Source organism: Dermacentor silvarum, chromosome 5 (assembly GCF_013339745.2).
Source record: "Dermacentor silvarum isolate Dsil-2018 chromosome 5, BIME_Dsil_1.4, whole genome shotgun sequence".
Taxonomy (NCBI): domain Eukaryota; kingdom Metazoa; phylum Arthropoda; class Arachnida; order Ixodida; family Ixodidae; genus Dermacentor; species Dermacentor silvarum.
Genome location: NC_051158.1, coordinates 103,867,783 through 103,881,679, shown reverse-complemented (window position 1 = coordinate 103,881,679; position 13,897 = coordinate 103,867,783). Strand labels below are relative to the sequence as shown.

Below are 13,897 nucleotides of genomic sequence, written 5' to 3'. Positions count from 1 at the left end.
GCGCCGCTCGCTCGTTCAAGCCAAGATGTCGGCCGGCACACCGGCCGACAAGACGCAGCCTCCTCCCTCGCGCGCTGCGGGAAGCAAAGGCAAGGCCCTTACCAACTGGAAGCCTAGCCCATTCTCAAGACCGGGCCCGGACGACTTTCTGGTCGTGCTCAAGCCACGCGAACATGTGCCGCTGCACCAAGCCTTTTCGGAGAACCGCTACGGCGCCGCCTTTACAGCCTACCTCGGGCCCGAGGTGGCAAGGTCTGTTACGGTTCTGCCGTCCCGTGAACAAAACCTCATCGTGATCCACACCCCGAACCCTGCGGCGGCAGATCGGCTCCTCGGGGAATTCTCCTTGCGCGTCCGGACCGAGCGGACGCGCAACACCCCATAAAAGAAGGCGTGGAAGGTCTCGCACTAATAAATGAATATGCACTCGGAGGCGCACATTGGTTCCACTGAGGCATATATAGGTATCGTTCGTATTTCACTGGGTAAACATGTAGACAACAGAGCCAGCCGCCAGCACATCTGTAGGGGCAGAACAGATCGGGCTACATGTGTAAGCAGCCTTGTGATGATTTTTGTCGTGTCACCTGTGCGTGAACTATGGGGCAAGACAACAGCAACAGCAACAGCCAAATTCGGGAGGGTTCACTTAGAAAGCTTCACTTTGTAAATATTTCATTACAAACTATATTTTTTTCAACTTCCTTTGCGAAAACTAAGGGCTCGTGGATGTGCGCAAGATATGCTATGGTCAGACATCTAGAAGGTGGTTGCCTAAACACAATTTCAATATTCCCTAAGCATAATATGGTAATAAAATACTCACGTGATGCCTTTATGTACTTTTTGTTTTGCGATATCTGAAGAGCCTTCGCGGAATGTATAATGTAATATATATCTCAACTTTGACAGAGTGAGTAGGTGTAATACTATTATTTTCATATTCAGCGGTCACTATCAGCTTTAAATGCATTGTGCATGGGCTTTGTATAGTGCAAATGTAAATAAACTATAAATTAATGATCACACAAGCAGAAGCATGTTTACCTTCCGCAGTTGCTTAGTTGCAGTATGCTTCATTCCAATGAAGCATACTGCAAGAATGTTTGTGTGCATAGGGTGAAAGTGTCTGTTAAGAAATCCTGAACAATCAAAACTATCCTACTCTGCTGTGCTCCTGATAGGTCGCTATGCAGCTTCACGGCGTAGGCCCTTGTGAATTGTTAAATTCTAATCGCTAATGACAGCAATGAAATGCAACGCTCCTTGCAGGAGTGACCGAATTGTGTATTTATTTGGAATCCACATCATATATTTCAAAACCACTATATATTTGAAATCGCTCATATATTTCCCATTGATCGAATTTTCATGTCTCATTTCCACGTGACCACACAATTTCCTGTTTTTGTATTTCAAAGGACTTTCTGAAACCTAAGTGAAGCAAAATGTGCCCAACCTTTCATTGCCTGCGCTCGTATGTATTCTTGTTTACGCCTGTACGTTTAAGCAAATCACTGTCAGCTACGGCCACAGTTAAGACCTCTATTTCCGTGTTCTTTCAGTCAAGATTAGTTATGCGCGTCATTCCATTTTCTTTTTATTTACAAATCTCTTTTACGTGACGTCATGGGTGACCCCCAGAGAACATTTCCTTGAAGAAGGTAGCAACAGAAACCGACAATCTCCGTCCGCTCTGCATGCAAAGAAGTCGTACCTCATGTCTTGACATGGCTTTTCTATAATTTGCCGAAGGCAAACTTCTAGAGCGAACGACGCTAGCAAAAGTATTTTTGTAGTGTTGTTTCTGGTCACATGTGCTAATGACGTCAGCTTCATAACTTTTGCGCAGGAGCGTTTGTTCGAGAGCAGCGGCGTTTGCACAGTTTAACAATTTTAGCAAGCGTACTTTCGTTCTTCATTGTGGTTGAGCATATATAATATGTTTCCAATTGAGTCGCGCAGTGTTGAAAAATCTTCCTTTCGTATTCGGCCACTCGTAGACTCTAAATTGACCTACAACTCGATTGCTCGACCTACAACTAGGTTAGAAGTCGAGTACGAGTTTCTTGCATTTAGCAGTCCCAGTTATTTCGAGCTCATTTTGAACTTCCAAATATACAAATCGACCAACTGTGTTCGGCTACTAAGCACGAGGTGTCGGGATCAAATCCCGGCCACCCCGGTCACATTTTCGATGGGGGGCGAAATGCAGAAAGCACCCGTATAGTTAAATTTAGGTGCAGATTAAAGAACCCCAGGTGGTCCAAATTAATCAGGAGTCCCCCACTACGGCGTGCCTCATAATCAGATGGTGGTTTTGGCCCGTAAAACCCCATAATTTATTTTTTTGATTTTTTAATCGAACAACTATGCACTTTGCTAAGCTACGTCAGGTGTCGCCCTGCAAACTTTTTTTTCAAGCTGGAGGCGTGTTATTGATAAGTGCTTCGTCAGATTTCAGTTGTCAGACATTCAAATGCAGCACATCCTGCTTAAGTAGAACTTGAAGCTGCGCGAAGACGAGGATAAGAATCGAAAACAAAAACAACAGGACGAGCGCTGTACTGCCAACTGGAAATTTTATTGAAGGAACAACCAGCTTTTTAACATGTCAAGAAACGCCAACAAATAAGTTTAAAGGCATGCGTACTGCCTACAAGTAGAGGTGCTCACCTAGAAAACTTACCTTAGTTTTTGTTAGACTGAGTGACTATGCGCTTACACATTTATCTCCTGCTTTGGTGATGTAGTAAGCTTCTACTAGTTCTCTTTCTCTTTTATTGCGATAGCAATTATATGGACACTTCAACCGGATTTCTGCCGTCGGCGTCGCCGTCGCCGTCGCCGTCGCCGTAGCCGTCGCCGTCGCCGTCGCCGTCGCCGTCGTCGTCGCCGTCGCCGTCGCCGTGAGGTTCCGTATAGATAAAATCTTCACCGCGCGCCGTATGCCCGAGCGCAAGCGTGCTGCGACGCACGCTATCACGGAGAGCGAACACACTTAATCCCCCACGCGCAAGCAACGAAGCGGGAAGCCAGCGCCGGAGGGAGCGGGGGGGGGGGGGGGGGGGCACTTCTACTGTGCCAACAACCGCGCTCGTCGCTCGGCCGCACGGTCTCTTATCTCTCCCGCGCGCAAGCAAGGAAGCGGGAAGCCAGCGCCGGAGGAAGCGGGGGGGGGGGGGGGGGGGGGCGCACTTTTCTTCTGCCAACAACCGCGCTCGTCGCTCGCCGCACCGTCTCTTATCTCCACACGGCTCTGACCTTTATGAGCCGTGCATTCGCGGCTCAGTTCCTGTTGAAGCGATAGACCGCACGTACCTTCGCCCGCAGCGGCGTATGCTTGCTGCCAGCGTTTTGACAGTCGTCTGCAGTCATTCAGTGTGATCTCTTCATGTTTGTTTGTGCGCGCTCACACCACGCTTGTTCATTCAGTTAGTAATAGTCGGGTCACATTTTCCAACGCACGCTACACATGTAATGCTGCCCGGATCGGCAGTGCAGCGCTACAGGTGTGTCCCTTCGCACGCGCGCTGCCCACGGGAAGCGCTTCTCATCAACACCACCGTTTCACACGCGCCTTCTCGTGGTCATCGAGTCTCTCTTCATGTCGGTCTACTTACGCCGCAGCACACCTGCTTACTTAATCAGCTCATGTTTACTACAATTCATATTGTTGCCAAAGCCGCTCACCTTACTTCGTATGACATTGCTGTGTTGCTATCGCATTCATTGCTTCGCCCTTAGGGCGAAACTGTGACATTTTTTTATATTTGCATGCTTCAGAAACCTAGTGTCACCGAACAATGGGGTACATATGCACATGTTGCATTGCGCAGCTAAATGGCTACCGTACCTGTTTTTTACATTGTTTCTATGCTGCCTAGCTCTATCATTAAAGCATTGACCGGTTTGTCATATGTACACTCGGCCGCATTTTAACGGTATCTCATAAATGACGTCAGAGGTGCATTTGGTGAATTTTTACCGTGACTGGTGATGCATTGCTGGCGTTTTCAAATGTTCATAGCATTATATAACTTCGAGAGTTTGCAGGGAGCGGAAAACACAACGTGGATTTGGTGCCTGTTGGCCACTTTCTTAAGATTATGGGATAACTTGTGAATATACGGTATTACGTGAAAGGGTCTCTCTTCTTTGTCCTGCTTACCAGTCAGGCACAACTCCGCAATGTACAGATTATCATGATGTGAAGCTCACTAATGTCTGTGCACTCTGTAGGGAGCTCCTGTGAGAAGATTCTGAATCTTAATAGTCACTCCTTTCACCATGGTCACGATAACGACAACGGCGAGCACGACGACTGCTACGGCATGGTGACGCTTACACGTGTCCAACTCGGGGAGTAGGCCTTGTTGACGGCAAATGTATTTTCTTCTACAGGGGCCTCTGCCCCAAGGTGGGTCATCGGGACCTCTGGCCAACAGAAAACAATGATTCTACCTGTGAACGACGCCTCTAAAGCTTGATGAATTAACATTACCTATAGCTGTAATATCGATTGCTGGTTTGGTTTGGGCTCTCAAGCATCAGAAGTTGTCGGCTTTTGGGACCTGTCAACAACTTACTATAAAGTTGTAGGTTTCAAATCGGCATATCGCTTTAGCGACGTGTTTAAGCAGACCGTCTGATGGCTCCCATCGCACTTATTGGTTGTCTCTTGCAGTACAAGAAGGAAGCAGTAGCCTACCACACGTACTATGCAAGCAAACGATAATTCACTCGGCGCATTTTACTCGCATGCACACAGAAGGCTGGCTGGTTCATTTTGAAATCCGGTTACGTGTGGCGTATAGGAGAGCGTGACTACCGCGAATCGTCTGTAGTGGTAGTAGTAGCCAAACTGTTTAGTTATTGCTTGTTTTTCTTTTTATTTTCTTTAATGTAGGCTACGGCCTCCTCTCTTGGTCGTTACCATCTCTGGGTTATTTTTTCTACATGCAACTCTGTCACCTGTGGATTTAAACAATTTTCGCAACGTCTGTCTTCCTGCTGTCAAGGGGTCAAGGCGAGGTACCTCTGCCAATAAATGTCCACCGGTTGCCGGAAATACACAGCACTGGCGTCATCAACGATGCAGCGCTCGTGCGTTGGCGAAAGGTGCGGGACATAAAGAGGCGAAGCTCACTGTGTGCGTAGACACCAGTGCATAAGCAGCAGCAATAGAGCAACAGCTCATCATGAGTCTCACCAAAGCAGCTGTTCTTATCTTCTCCACGACCATGTTCTTGTCTGAGTGGCACTGTTCCGACGGCTACGTTTCCATCGGACGGGTTCCTGTCGAAAATGGTAAGATTTCGGAACTCAGAATGCTTCGACGAAAATTGAGCGCAGCGTAACAAAGTACACTTTGAGAGGCCAGTTCAGGCTTTAACGTACAGGGTGCAGCAAAAGTTGCCGCACTTGTCAGGAATTAGTTTTTAAGAAAAGCCAAATAGCGCACACCGACGGAATTTCTGAACGTTCTGTCGGAGGAATTCTGACAGAGGAGCCGCACAACTACAATGTTCAAAACGCTCATAGACTCACGCAGAACATGAACGATGTCAGGGTAATAAGATCTAAGGAGCTTCTCAAGCGCTTCGGCAGCACGGCTCGCCAACGCAACATTCTCTTCACAAACGAGACAGTGCTCAATGTCAATCAGTTTTTAAAGCACCGAACGATAGGCGATTGACGGGAAACTTCAAAATTAGGAAGGCAATGCTCTCTGAAAAGATAGCCTCAAGAGTTTGTCACCCTCAATCAGTGATGGTTTTTGGGACAATAAATTCTGGTGGAAATATGGCGCTAGTTTTCATGGAACAGGGAGTCAAAGCGAACAGCGCAAATTATGTGGTAGAAGTCCTGAATCTTGGGCCTTAAAGTCCTGAACCTTGGGCCGAATCGGAAACCGATTCGGCCCAAGGTAGGAAATTGCCAGTGAACGTGTCAGCAGGATTCCGCTCCGGCTCACAAGGCGAACTTGGTGCAACAGTGGTGAAGGAAAAATTTGCCTGCACTCACTTTCGCTTCAGAATGGCTCCAAGCACCCCTGATATAAACCCGCTTGACTATTCAGTCTCGTATGTGTTAAAAAGCACGCTCTGCTTTACTCTTCACCGCAATTTGGCTGCTCTTCGTCGGACATTGAAAAAAGCAGGGAGTGAATTAGACGGAGAATACATCCTTTCCACCATCGATGCATTTCCGAAGTGAATCCACGCTTGCATTAGCAGACAGTATACACGTTTCGAAAAGTATACTTTGATTTTTGTACGTAAACCTTAACACATTAGGTCAACATAAAAGTTATTTTCTTACATTGCATCGCAACCATATTTATGTGCTTTTAATTGAGTGCGAAAGATTTTGCGGCACCCTGCATATATATGTAGCTCATGAATCACGAATGTTTTAAGTAGGAAGCACTTTAGGGGCCCGGGCTGTCGGCGTCTACCGCGTGATCACGCTCAAAAACAAGTGCTCAAAACAGGGTCGAAACAAGTGCAGAATTGACCGAAACCGGTTCAAAATAAGCTAACGTGATTCATAATAACTTAAAAGACAGGAATAATCAAGCATTAAGCGCATAATTACCAGAAATTCGTTAAAATTGCTTCTAACTATCATCAGCAAAGGCTTTGGTTACACGTGCGTGGCGATTTCCCACCAGTTGCGCCTTAGCGCAGGTGTCAAAACGGATGATGGATTGCTAACTTAAGATAAACACAGGATAAAACAAGATTAACAGAAGGAAAACACAAGGGAAACACCGGCGAATGACTGCTCTGCACTTCCCCAGCTTTCACGTTGAGTGGAACTGCATTACCGCCGAGTCTACCATTGAATTAGTTCTTTTGTGTTGTTTTCTATTCTTGACTTTGTTGGTGGAGTTGATTAGGGGCTGGGCAGTCATGGTAGAGTGAATTTTGTATTTAAGTGAACCTGTTTTATTCACCCATGAGGACCACTTAATTACAGGGGTATACCAACATGAGATATCGTGCCTAACTTTTTCAAGCGAAGCTTGTATGGCTCACTTGTGTCGGGGTCGGTGTACGCGGAAAACTATCATCATCAGCATTGGCTCGAGCGTCGTCGTCTTCTTAGCTGGGCGCCCTTCGGGTTGCTCTCGTACTCCTGCTCGGCACGCACTCATGCCACTGCTCCCGCGTTCGTATGGAGAACTTTATTTGGGTCCTCAGTGGTCGTCTTCTACAGCTGGCTCCGTTGCCACTCATCATTCCAGCGTAGAATTTCACTTCTCTTCTGCCGTCGTAACGGGAAGGCCGCGTTTACGGGGGTATGAGCCATTCATTATCTTAGGTGACGAACATATTGAATTTTTGAAGAAATTTAATTTCGAAGAATTGCAAGCTGCAATGGCAGGCGAATGCTGCTAACCACGCCGCCGAGCTAACACAAGACATCGTGCAACACAACGGAAGGAAAAGTTGCACGAATGGGAATGAAAAGTAGAAGGGAAGGCAAGGAAAAGTAGTACGTAAGGGAAGGAAAAGTGGTAGGTCAGGTACACAAGCTTCGCTTACCCCCATTTTCTGTACAGGAGAAGGGCCGGTGATTTTTTTTTTTTTTTTAGGTAGTATAGTGTCAGTAACTGGGGCGTGCAGTCGCAATCCCTCAAGAGTGCCAACGATCATTAATTACAGCACCTTTAATACGATCACTTCAAAACACCCGTCAAGCCCAGCGCGGTTTTAACCTGACAGTTTTAAGGGCTTCGCGTAGCAAAAAATACGGTTTGGGCGTCCGCCGCCGGCGGCGTTGTCCATCAGAAAAATCTTCCCAAACCACAACCACGCAGGTCATCCGCATGGCGCATAGGCGTCACTGAACTAATGGAACTTTTTAACATAAAATGCGTCAGAAAATTCATTAAGTCCGACTCACACGCAACCTACAGACATGATAGCGTCGGATTGTAATTTGAATATACGAGAATACATAATTCTGTTACATGGAAACTCAAACAAAAACCCCTGTTTCCTTGCTCACGGGGGTATGCACCATTGATGAGTGACTGCTTGTAGCCTCTGCCTTACGGGGGTATGAGCCATTGCTCAGCCCTACACTGCCACTAACGCGTTCCGCTCTTAAAGGCGAAGCTTAAGCATCCTCCAAGTTTTAGGACATGATCAGCAAAAAAGGCTGATCACGTCACCGGAAATGGAGATGGCGGTCACGCCGCTAAATACAGTGCGGTGGTTGAAGACCACACATTGACCTTACGTGTCTCCCTATCAATGTTCCCTTCTCTTGGAAACGCAAGGGGACACACTCTTCCCTCTGAGTGCTGAGTAGACTGCTTACGGCAGCGTGCACAGTCATAGTGTGCGCGTGCTTGTCAGCGCTATCGGTATATACTATGAGATTGCGGCAACAAATTTCGATTTTGTTATGAGTCTTACTTCAATGCGATTAGCATTATTAGGGTACCTCAAGCACTTCCCAGGGACTAGCTATATATACGTCTCTAACCGTTTTCCCGCCCACTTGGGTTACTGGGTGTGGGTGTACGGTCTAATTGGCAGTGCATCGAACTGCTGTGCTGATGGAACAGGGTTCGAAGCCCAACGTCGGGCCAACTTAGGTCACCGGGAATGTGCCGCCGTTATTGAACCTGGCACCAACTTGGGTCACTGGGTGCTCTTCCACGAACTTATTTGATGCCAACTTGGGTCACACAGTAAAATAATTTACACCCTTAGAAACGACAAATCGTGTAGATCTGTGTATGCCTCACACCTTTACACTTAAAAACGCTGTATGCGTGTGATTTACACCCCTTTTTCGCTTTTATGGGTGTAACTTATGTTACCGTGCACGGGGTATGCACCACTAGGTATGTGCCGCCATTCATTCAACCTCTTTGAGGTCAACTTGAGTAACTATGTGCCACGTAATATGTGCCTCTTTTCAATGACAAAAGAATAATTAGGATTTCTTCGGTGCTTGGCGGAATCAAACCCGCGACACATAGAATCAGACAAACGTGTCTAAATGCACATTCACACAAACGACACGAGCGGATTTTGCGGCGGTGCCGCTGAATGACGCAGCGGGTCCAGAGGGAAAAGCGATAGAGGAACTCGGTTGCACACACGCATCATACATGACGCGCATCTGCGGTGGCAATAGGCTGTATTGTTACAATGCATCATTGCTAATCGCATTAACCTCAACATTCATCGTAAGATGGTGTTCTGCCGCAAGTTTTTATTATTTCTGAAACCGCACTGCACTTGGAGCGCGCTTGAACTGGTCGGATGAAAGTGTAAGGTAATTAAATATATTATCGGTTGCGCACTTGCGGAATTGCGGCTCCATAGCGTAATTAACTTGTGGACGGCTGTTGACGGAAGTAAAAAGAGGGAAACACATTTTCCTGTCAATACTCTTTTAACAGATTTAACAAGTGTTCAACTAGTTCTAGCGCTTGCCTCTGGTATTATTACCCTGTCATCTTGTGAAATGTAAAATAAACGTGAAGTGACGAATTCGCAAAGAAAAAAAAAGCATGCATTGAATGTATTTTGCCAGTACTGACCTAAGAGGGCGAAACGTCATGGTTAACCAAGGTAACGCAGAAGCTTGCGCTACAGAACTGCACACAAATCGATTGAACGGAAAATGTTAGTTGTAACTTGAATAACCCAGTAAGTTTGAAGAGCTGGAGCTATGCAGTTTATGGGAGGCGTAAAGCAAATCCCGCTGGTCTGTGACCGTCACAGAGAGGGTGCCAACGAAATGTAAACGCAGCAGTTCGTGGTTGCAAATTATTAGTTGAAGTCACGGGATCAGAAACTTTGCCCACATACAATAAATTTGTCTAACGCAGGATATGGATACCTACAGAGAAAGCTGACGAGAGGCTTTTTTCCTGCTGTGGGCTCGTATATAGAAGAACTATATGAGGAAGAAAAGAAAATAATTAACACCTCTTGCCGGCCATAAAATATGATTAATTGTACAGACTGTTTGTAAAGACGGCAAGGAATGCAAATAACATGTCGCTAAACAAGCGGCCATCTAATTAACTTGTGTTTTTGTTATTTATTTAAAGGTAAATGTCAGTACAATGGCACAGAGATACCACCGGGTGAGCCTCTGAAGCTGGAGCATCCTTGCGAAGAATGGGACTGTGATCCATCTACCGGAGAACTCTCTATAACAGGGTTAGTTGCACGTTTACGTACCAAATCTGATATATTCGTCGTGTTCGCGGAGGAAGCGTAATTTTTCAGGTGGATTCCTAGCTTCTCAAAAGCTTCTTAATCTAGCATGTTTGTGAAGCACGGTATATACGAGTAGTTTATGACATTCATAGCATGTGTGTCTGATGTAATTTCTACAGCGCAAGTGCCTCTTGTTTACACCATAACTTCTCTCAATGCAGTCAGCGAGAATATATAGGGTGTCCCAGCTAAGGTTAGTCATGCTGTTCAAAGAAAAAGAAATTTAAAGAGCACGGTGCAAGATACGACTTTAAGACCTTCGAAGCTCGGTCACCAGAGCTCTGACGAACATAGGTCTTAAAATCTGATCTCGTGCTGTCTTTTTTAAAAAACATTTTTGCTTTCTTTGAACCCCTTCCCTTACGTTAGCTGGGATACCCTCAGTGCTTAAAGTCAGAGGGAGGGCGGGCTTGGGGGGGCCCGCCTGCTCTTCCACTTTTTCAAGGAGGGGTTCGGCCCCCCTCGGCAAGTCAACTTTAGCACTGCGGCACCCATTCGACAAGCGCTGGAGGTGATTTTATCGCCAGTACTGCATTGTTTGGCCAATGCTAACTCTTCAATTTTTCGATTAATTATTTAATCGCTTTTAATTGGTTGATGTGGCATAAGCAAAAACATTAAAGCAGGTATTGTCGTACTGCTGCGTTAATTTCTCTGAGACGCTGCACATGACCGTCACCACCCTTGTTCAACTAAGATCCATGGCACAGCATATTGTTTCATGAGCTTCCTGAGGGTGTAGCTACCTGCTCGTGAATTAGTGAAGGTTCACCTTGGTCTCTTTAGGTTACCGGTTAATTTCCATTCGTTTAGTCATGCATTATGAGTGCCATTTTATACGAAAGCCGCATGCATTTTGTACAATTTTGTAATTTAGTAGGTCTGAAACCATAAAATATATTGTTTTAGTGCCGGCGGTTGTCAATGAAGCAAGGCAACAATGCATGCTTGATTGAATCGGCACATTAAATAAGTGGACGAAGTACATTCAGAATAATATATTTATTTGAGCAACACCCTGAAAAAATTCTTCGCTACCCTGCTTTACGTTGGCTTTTTCTGTGCCAATAACTTGATCAAAAAGTGAAAGTGAACACAAACACACACACACATCAGAGCATGTGTGAGTGTGCGCGCGTTATACTGGTCGCCGCCCTCTGAGGGTCTTCCCCTCCACTGAAGGGAGCCTTTTCAAGTCCTGGATACCCTAGATATACGTATATAGCAGACGAGAGTCGAAGCTGACATTTCGTAAACTATGAAACGTTTTCTAGGCATTTAGTGGTATCCGCTTTCATCCAAGCTGATAGCGCTTTTTCGTTATGCAAAGCAACAAGTTCCACAGGTTATGTCGAAGAACCTCGCAAAAATAAAGGATGGACTTGTACGAATCACAAAAGGAAGATACCACACACACTGGGTGTCGTATCTTCCTTTTGTGGTTCGTCTTAGATGTTTGCGCTGTAAGTTTAAGTTCAGAAGTATGCCCAAACTAGGCCCAAATGAAGTTTTACTGATAAGGGATGGGTTGAGTAACCACTGCCATCCCGGCTACCTGTCACGCACATGTTATAGCTAATATTCGCGACCCAACATACACACGCGCAGTGTGTATGTTGGCTAACGCTAGCAAATGGCACAGGTTGTGCCCAGTACCTAGAGTACCGGCAACTGTAGCAGTAACACTACACGTTAGCGAAAGGATAAAGCTTTCTGACACATATTGCAGCCATCAACACTATTTCACGTTCTGGTTAAAACGTATATGCTTTCTGTACGCAGATGCTCTGTGGTATTTTCCCTCAACTGATCTGTTTGTTCAATTAAACTTCGCTTCGTTTAGTTGGTTAATTCTCCGTCACCATGTACATACTAGCTTCGCAGTTAGCTCATTTGGTTGAACGATTGCTCTTCCATTGCAGTAGTGCATAGTTCAATCACACGATCTGAATATTGCTTGTCCTATAACTGGAAAGTGTTTCTTTTCTATTGAACCCTCACGTGTTTCCTTTAAAACCTTGCGCTACTTGCACGTTTATGGATTTTTTTTTTCATTTAATGCACATCTGCCATCATTAAAATGCTTCAATTAGTTGAATGATGACAATTAGCTGATGACCAGTAAAGTTCCAAATTTCACATTTTCTTTTTCAGTTGCGGGCGTGTGGAACCGGGTCGCGGCTGCATTTTAATCAAAGGCAGGGGAGTTTATCCGAAGTGCTGCGGCCAGGTAGCCTGCTACTAGAGGTCTTCGACGGCTTCGAGTTTCACACTGTGCTCGACGCCTTCAAGCGCCATGGTGACGGGAGATAACTGCTGTGGGAATATCACATGCACGGTGGTTTAACGTTTACAATCATGCACAAATCTTCACTGCTGAGTTGAGATATGTAAAAACCCCTTCAAGACCTTATAGCTTCCGGCAATCACCTCCAAAATTACATAAGAAAGAACTTTAGCCATGATTTAGATGCTTCAATTAAGGGTGTTGTTACTTCTATACAGCACTGTTATTCTCTATGAAAGAAAGATAAAATATATGCTTTATCACTGTGGCTCAGTAGTCCTGATTCGTAGAAACATTTGCACGCCTTCAGGGTTGCGAAACGTGAGCTTGTTCCACTACGGACAAAAGACTGGACTACGGGTTCCAATATCTTACATAGCTGTGGTTTTCAGCACATTCCAAGGCATACAGTATTTTGCAGTGCATCTTTTTTGGCTCTCTAGGGACTGCTGTTCGATGAAGGAGGCATTATGAGGTTAAGAATGCTCCCGTATTTTTAGAGTGGGCCAGGATTCTTTCAATTAGTTAAGTTAGAAGCGTAATGCCTTTGTGCATTTTGGTTTCCTCTTTGTGACTTCTGAACACATTTTACATCGAATATGAATAGCCATATCGAGCTCTTTGCACAAGAGCTTTTTCGCTTACAAATGGTCATTTTGTGTGTTAGTAAAGGCGAGCTTTTGAACCGTTTGTGTACTGTGACTCAGTACTGTGTTCTGTATACTGTATAATGGTCCTCTGGAGAGCCAACCAGATTGTCACCGTACGTTTGAATGGTGACAGTGGAACCTCCGTGCCTGATGACTAACAATAAACCGTGCGATTGCGGAGTAACATTTTAGTAATGGCATCACAGGGCCAATTTGGTAACGCTCAAGTGCGACTCGACTGCACAAGAGCGCAGACTATTTAGGTGCACGTAAGGCGAAACAACGAAATATTTTATTGTGGCTTTGCAAGTCGGCCAAGAGTTCGCTGCTAAAGTACACTAATTGTGCAGAGAAATCAATGCGTTTACCTTTCGATCCCTGGGTAGATGCGTGGTTGGCGGCGAAACTTTGTCCCTGCTTAGATAACGCGAGTTACTCAGGAGTTATTTGATGCATAATATTTTCATATACAATTTATTATGAGTTGTGTGCAATTTTTTTCTATTGTATTTTTTATATTTTTTATTGTTGCAAGCAGAGGACACCGAAACACGCGTAAGGTTTGAAGCAACCCCAGCAATTCCGGACATCGCCTTTAGTTCGCAGCTTTTACACCACGTGGCGTACGGACCTTTAAGATTCGAAATTCGCGCGATGACGCACGAAGTGTACTGGACGATCACAGAATACACGTTTTAACA

At 45.4% G+C, this 13,897-nt stretch overlaps 1 long non-coding RNA gene across 1 annotated transcript; it reads left to right on the top strand.

Annotated features, from left to right (window-relative positions):
* The first annotated feature begins 5,136 nt into the window (after nt 1-5,136).
* On the top strand, nt 5,137-13,217 carry LOC119452530 (uncharacterized). The gene is made up of 3 exons (XR_007466888.1): nt 5,137-5,310; nt 10,088-10,199; nt 12,414-13,217. It is a non-coding gene; the product is annotated as an uncharacterized LOC119452530 (long non-coding RNA).
* Nucleotides 13,218-13,897: the final 680 nt, after the last annotated feature.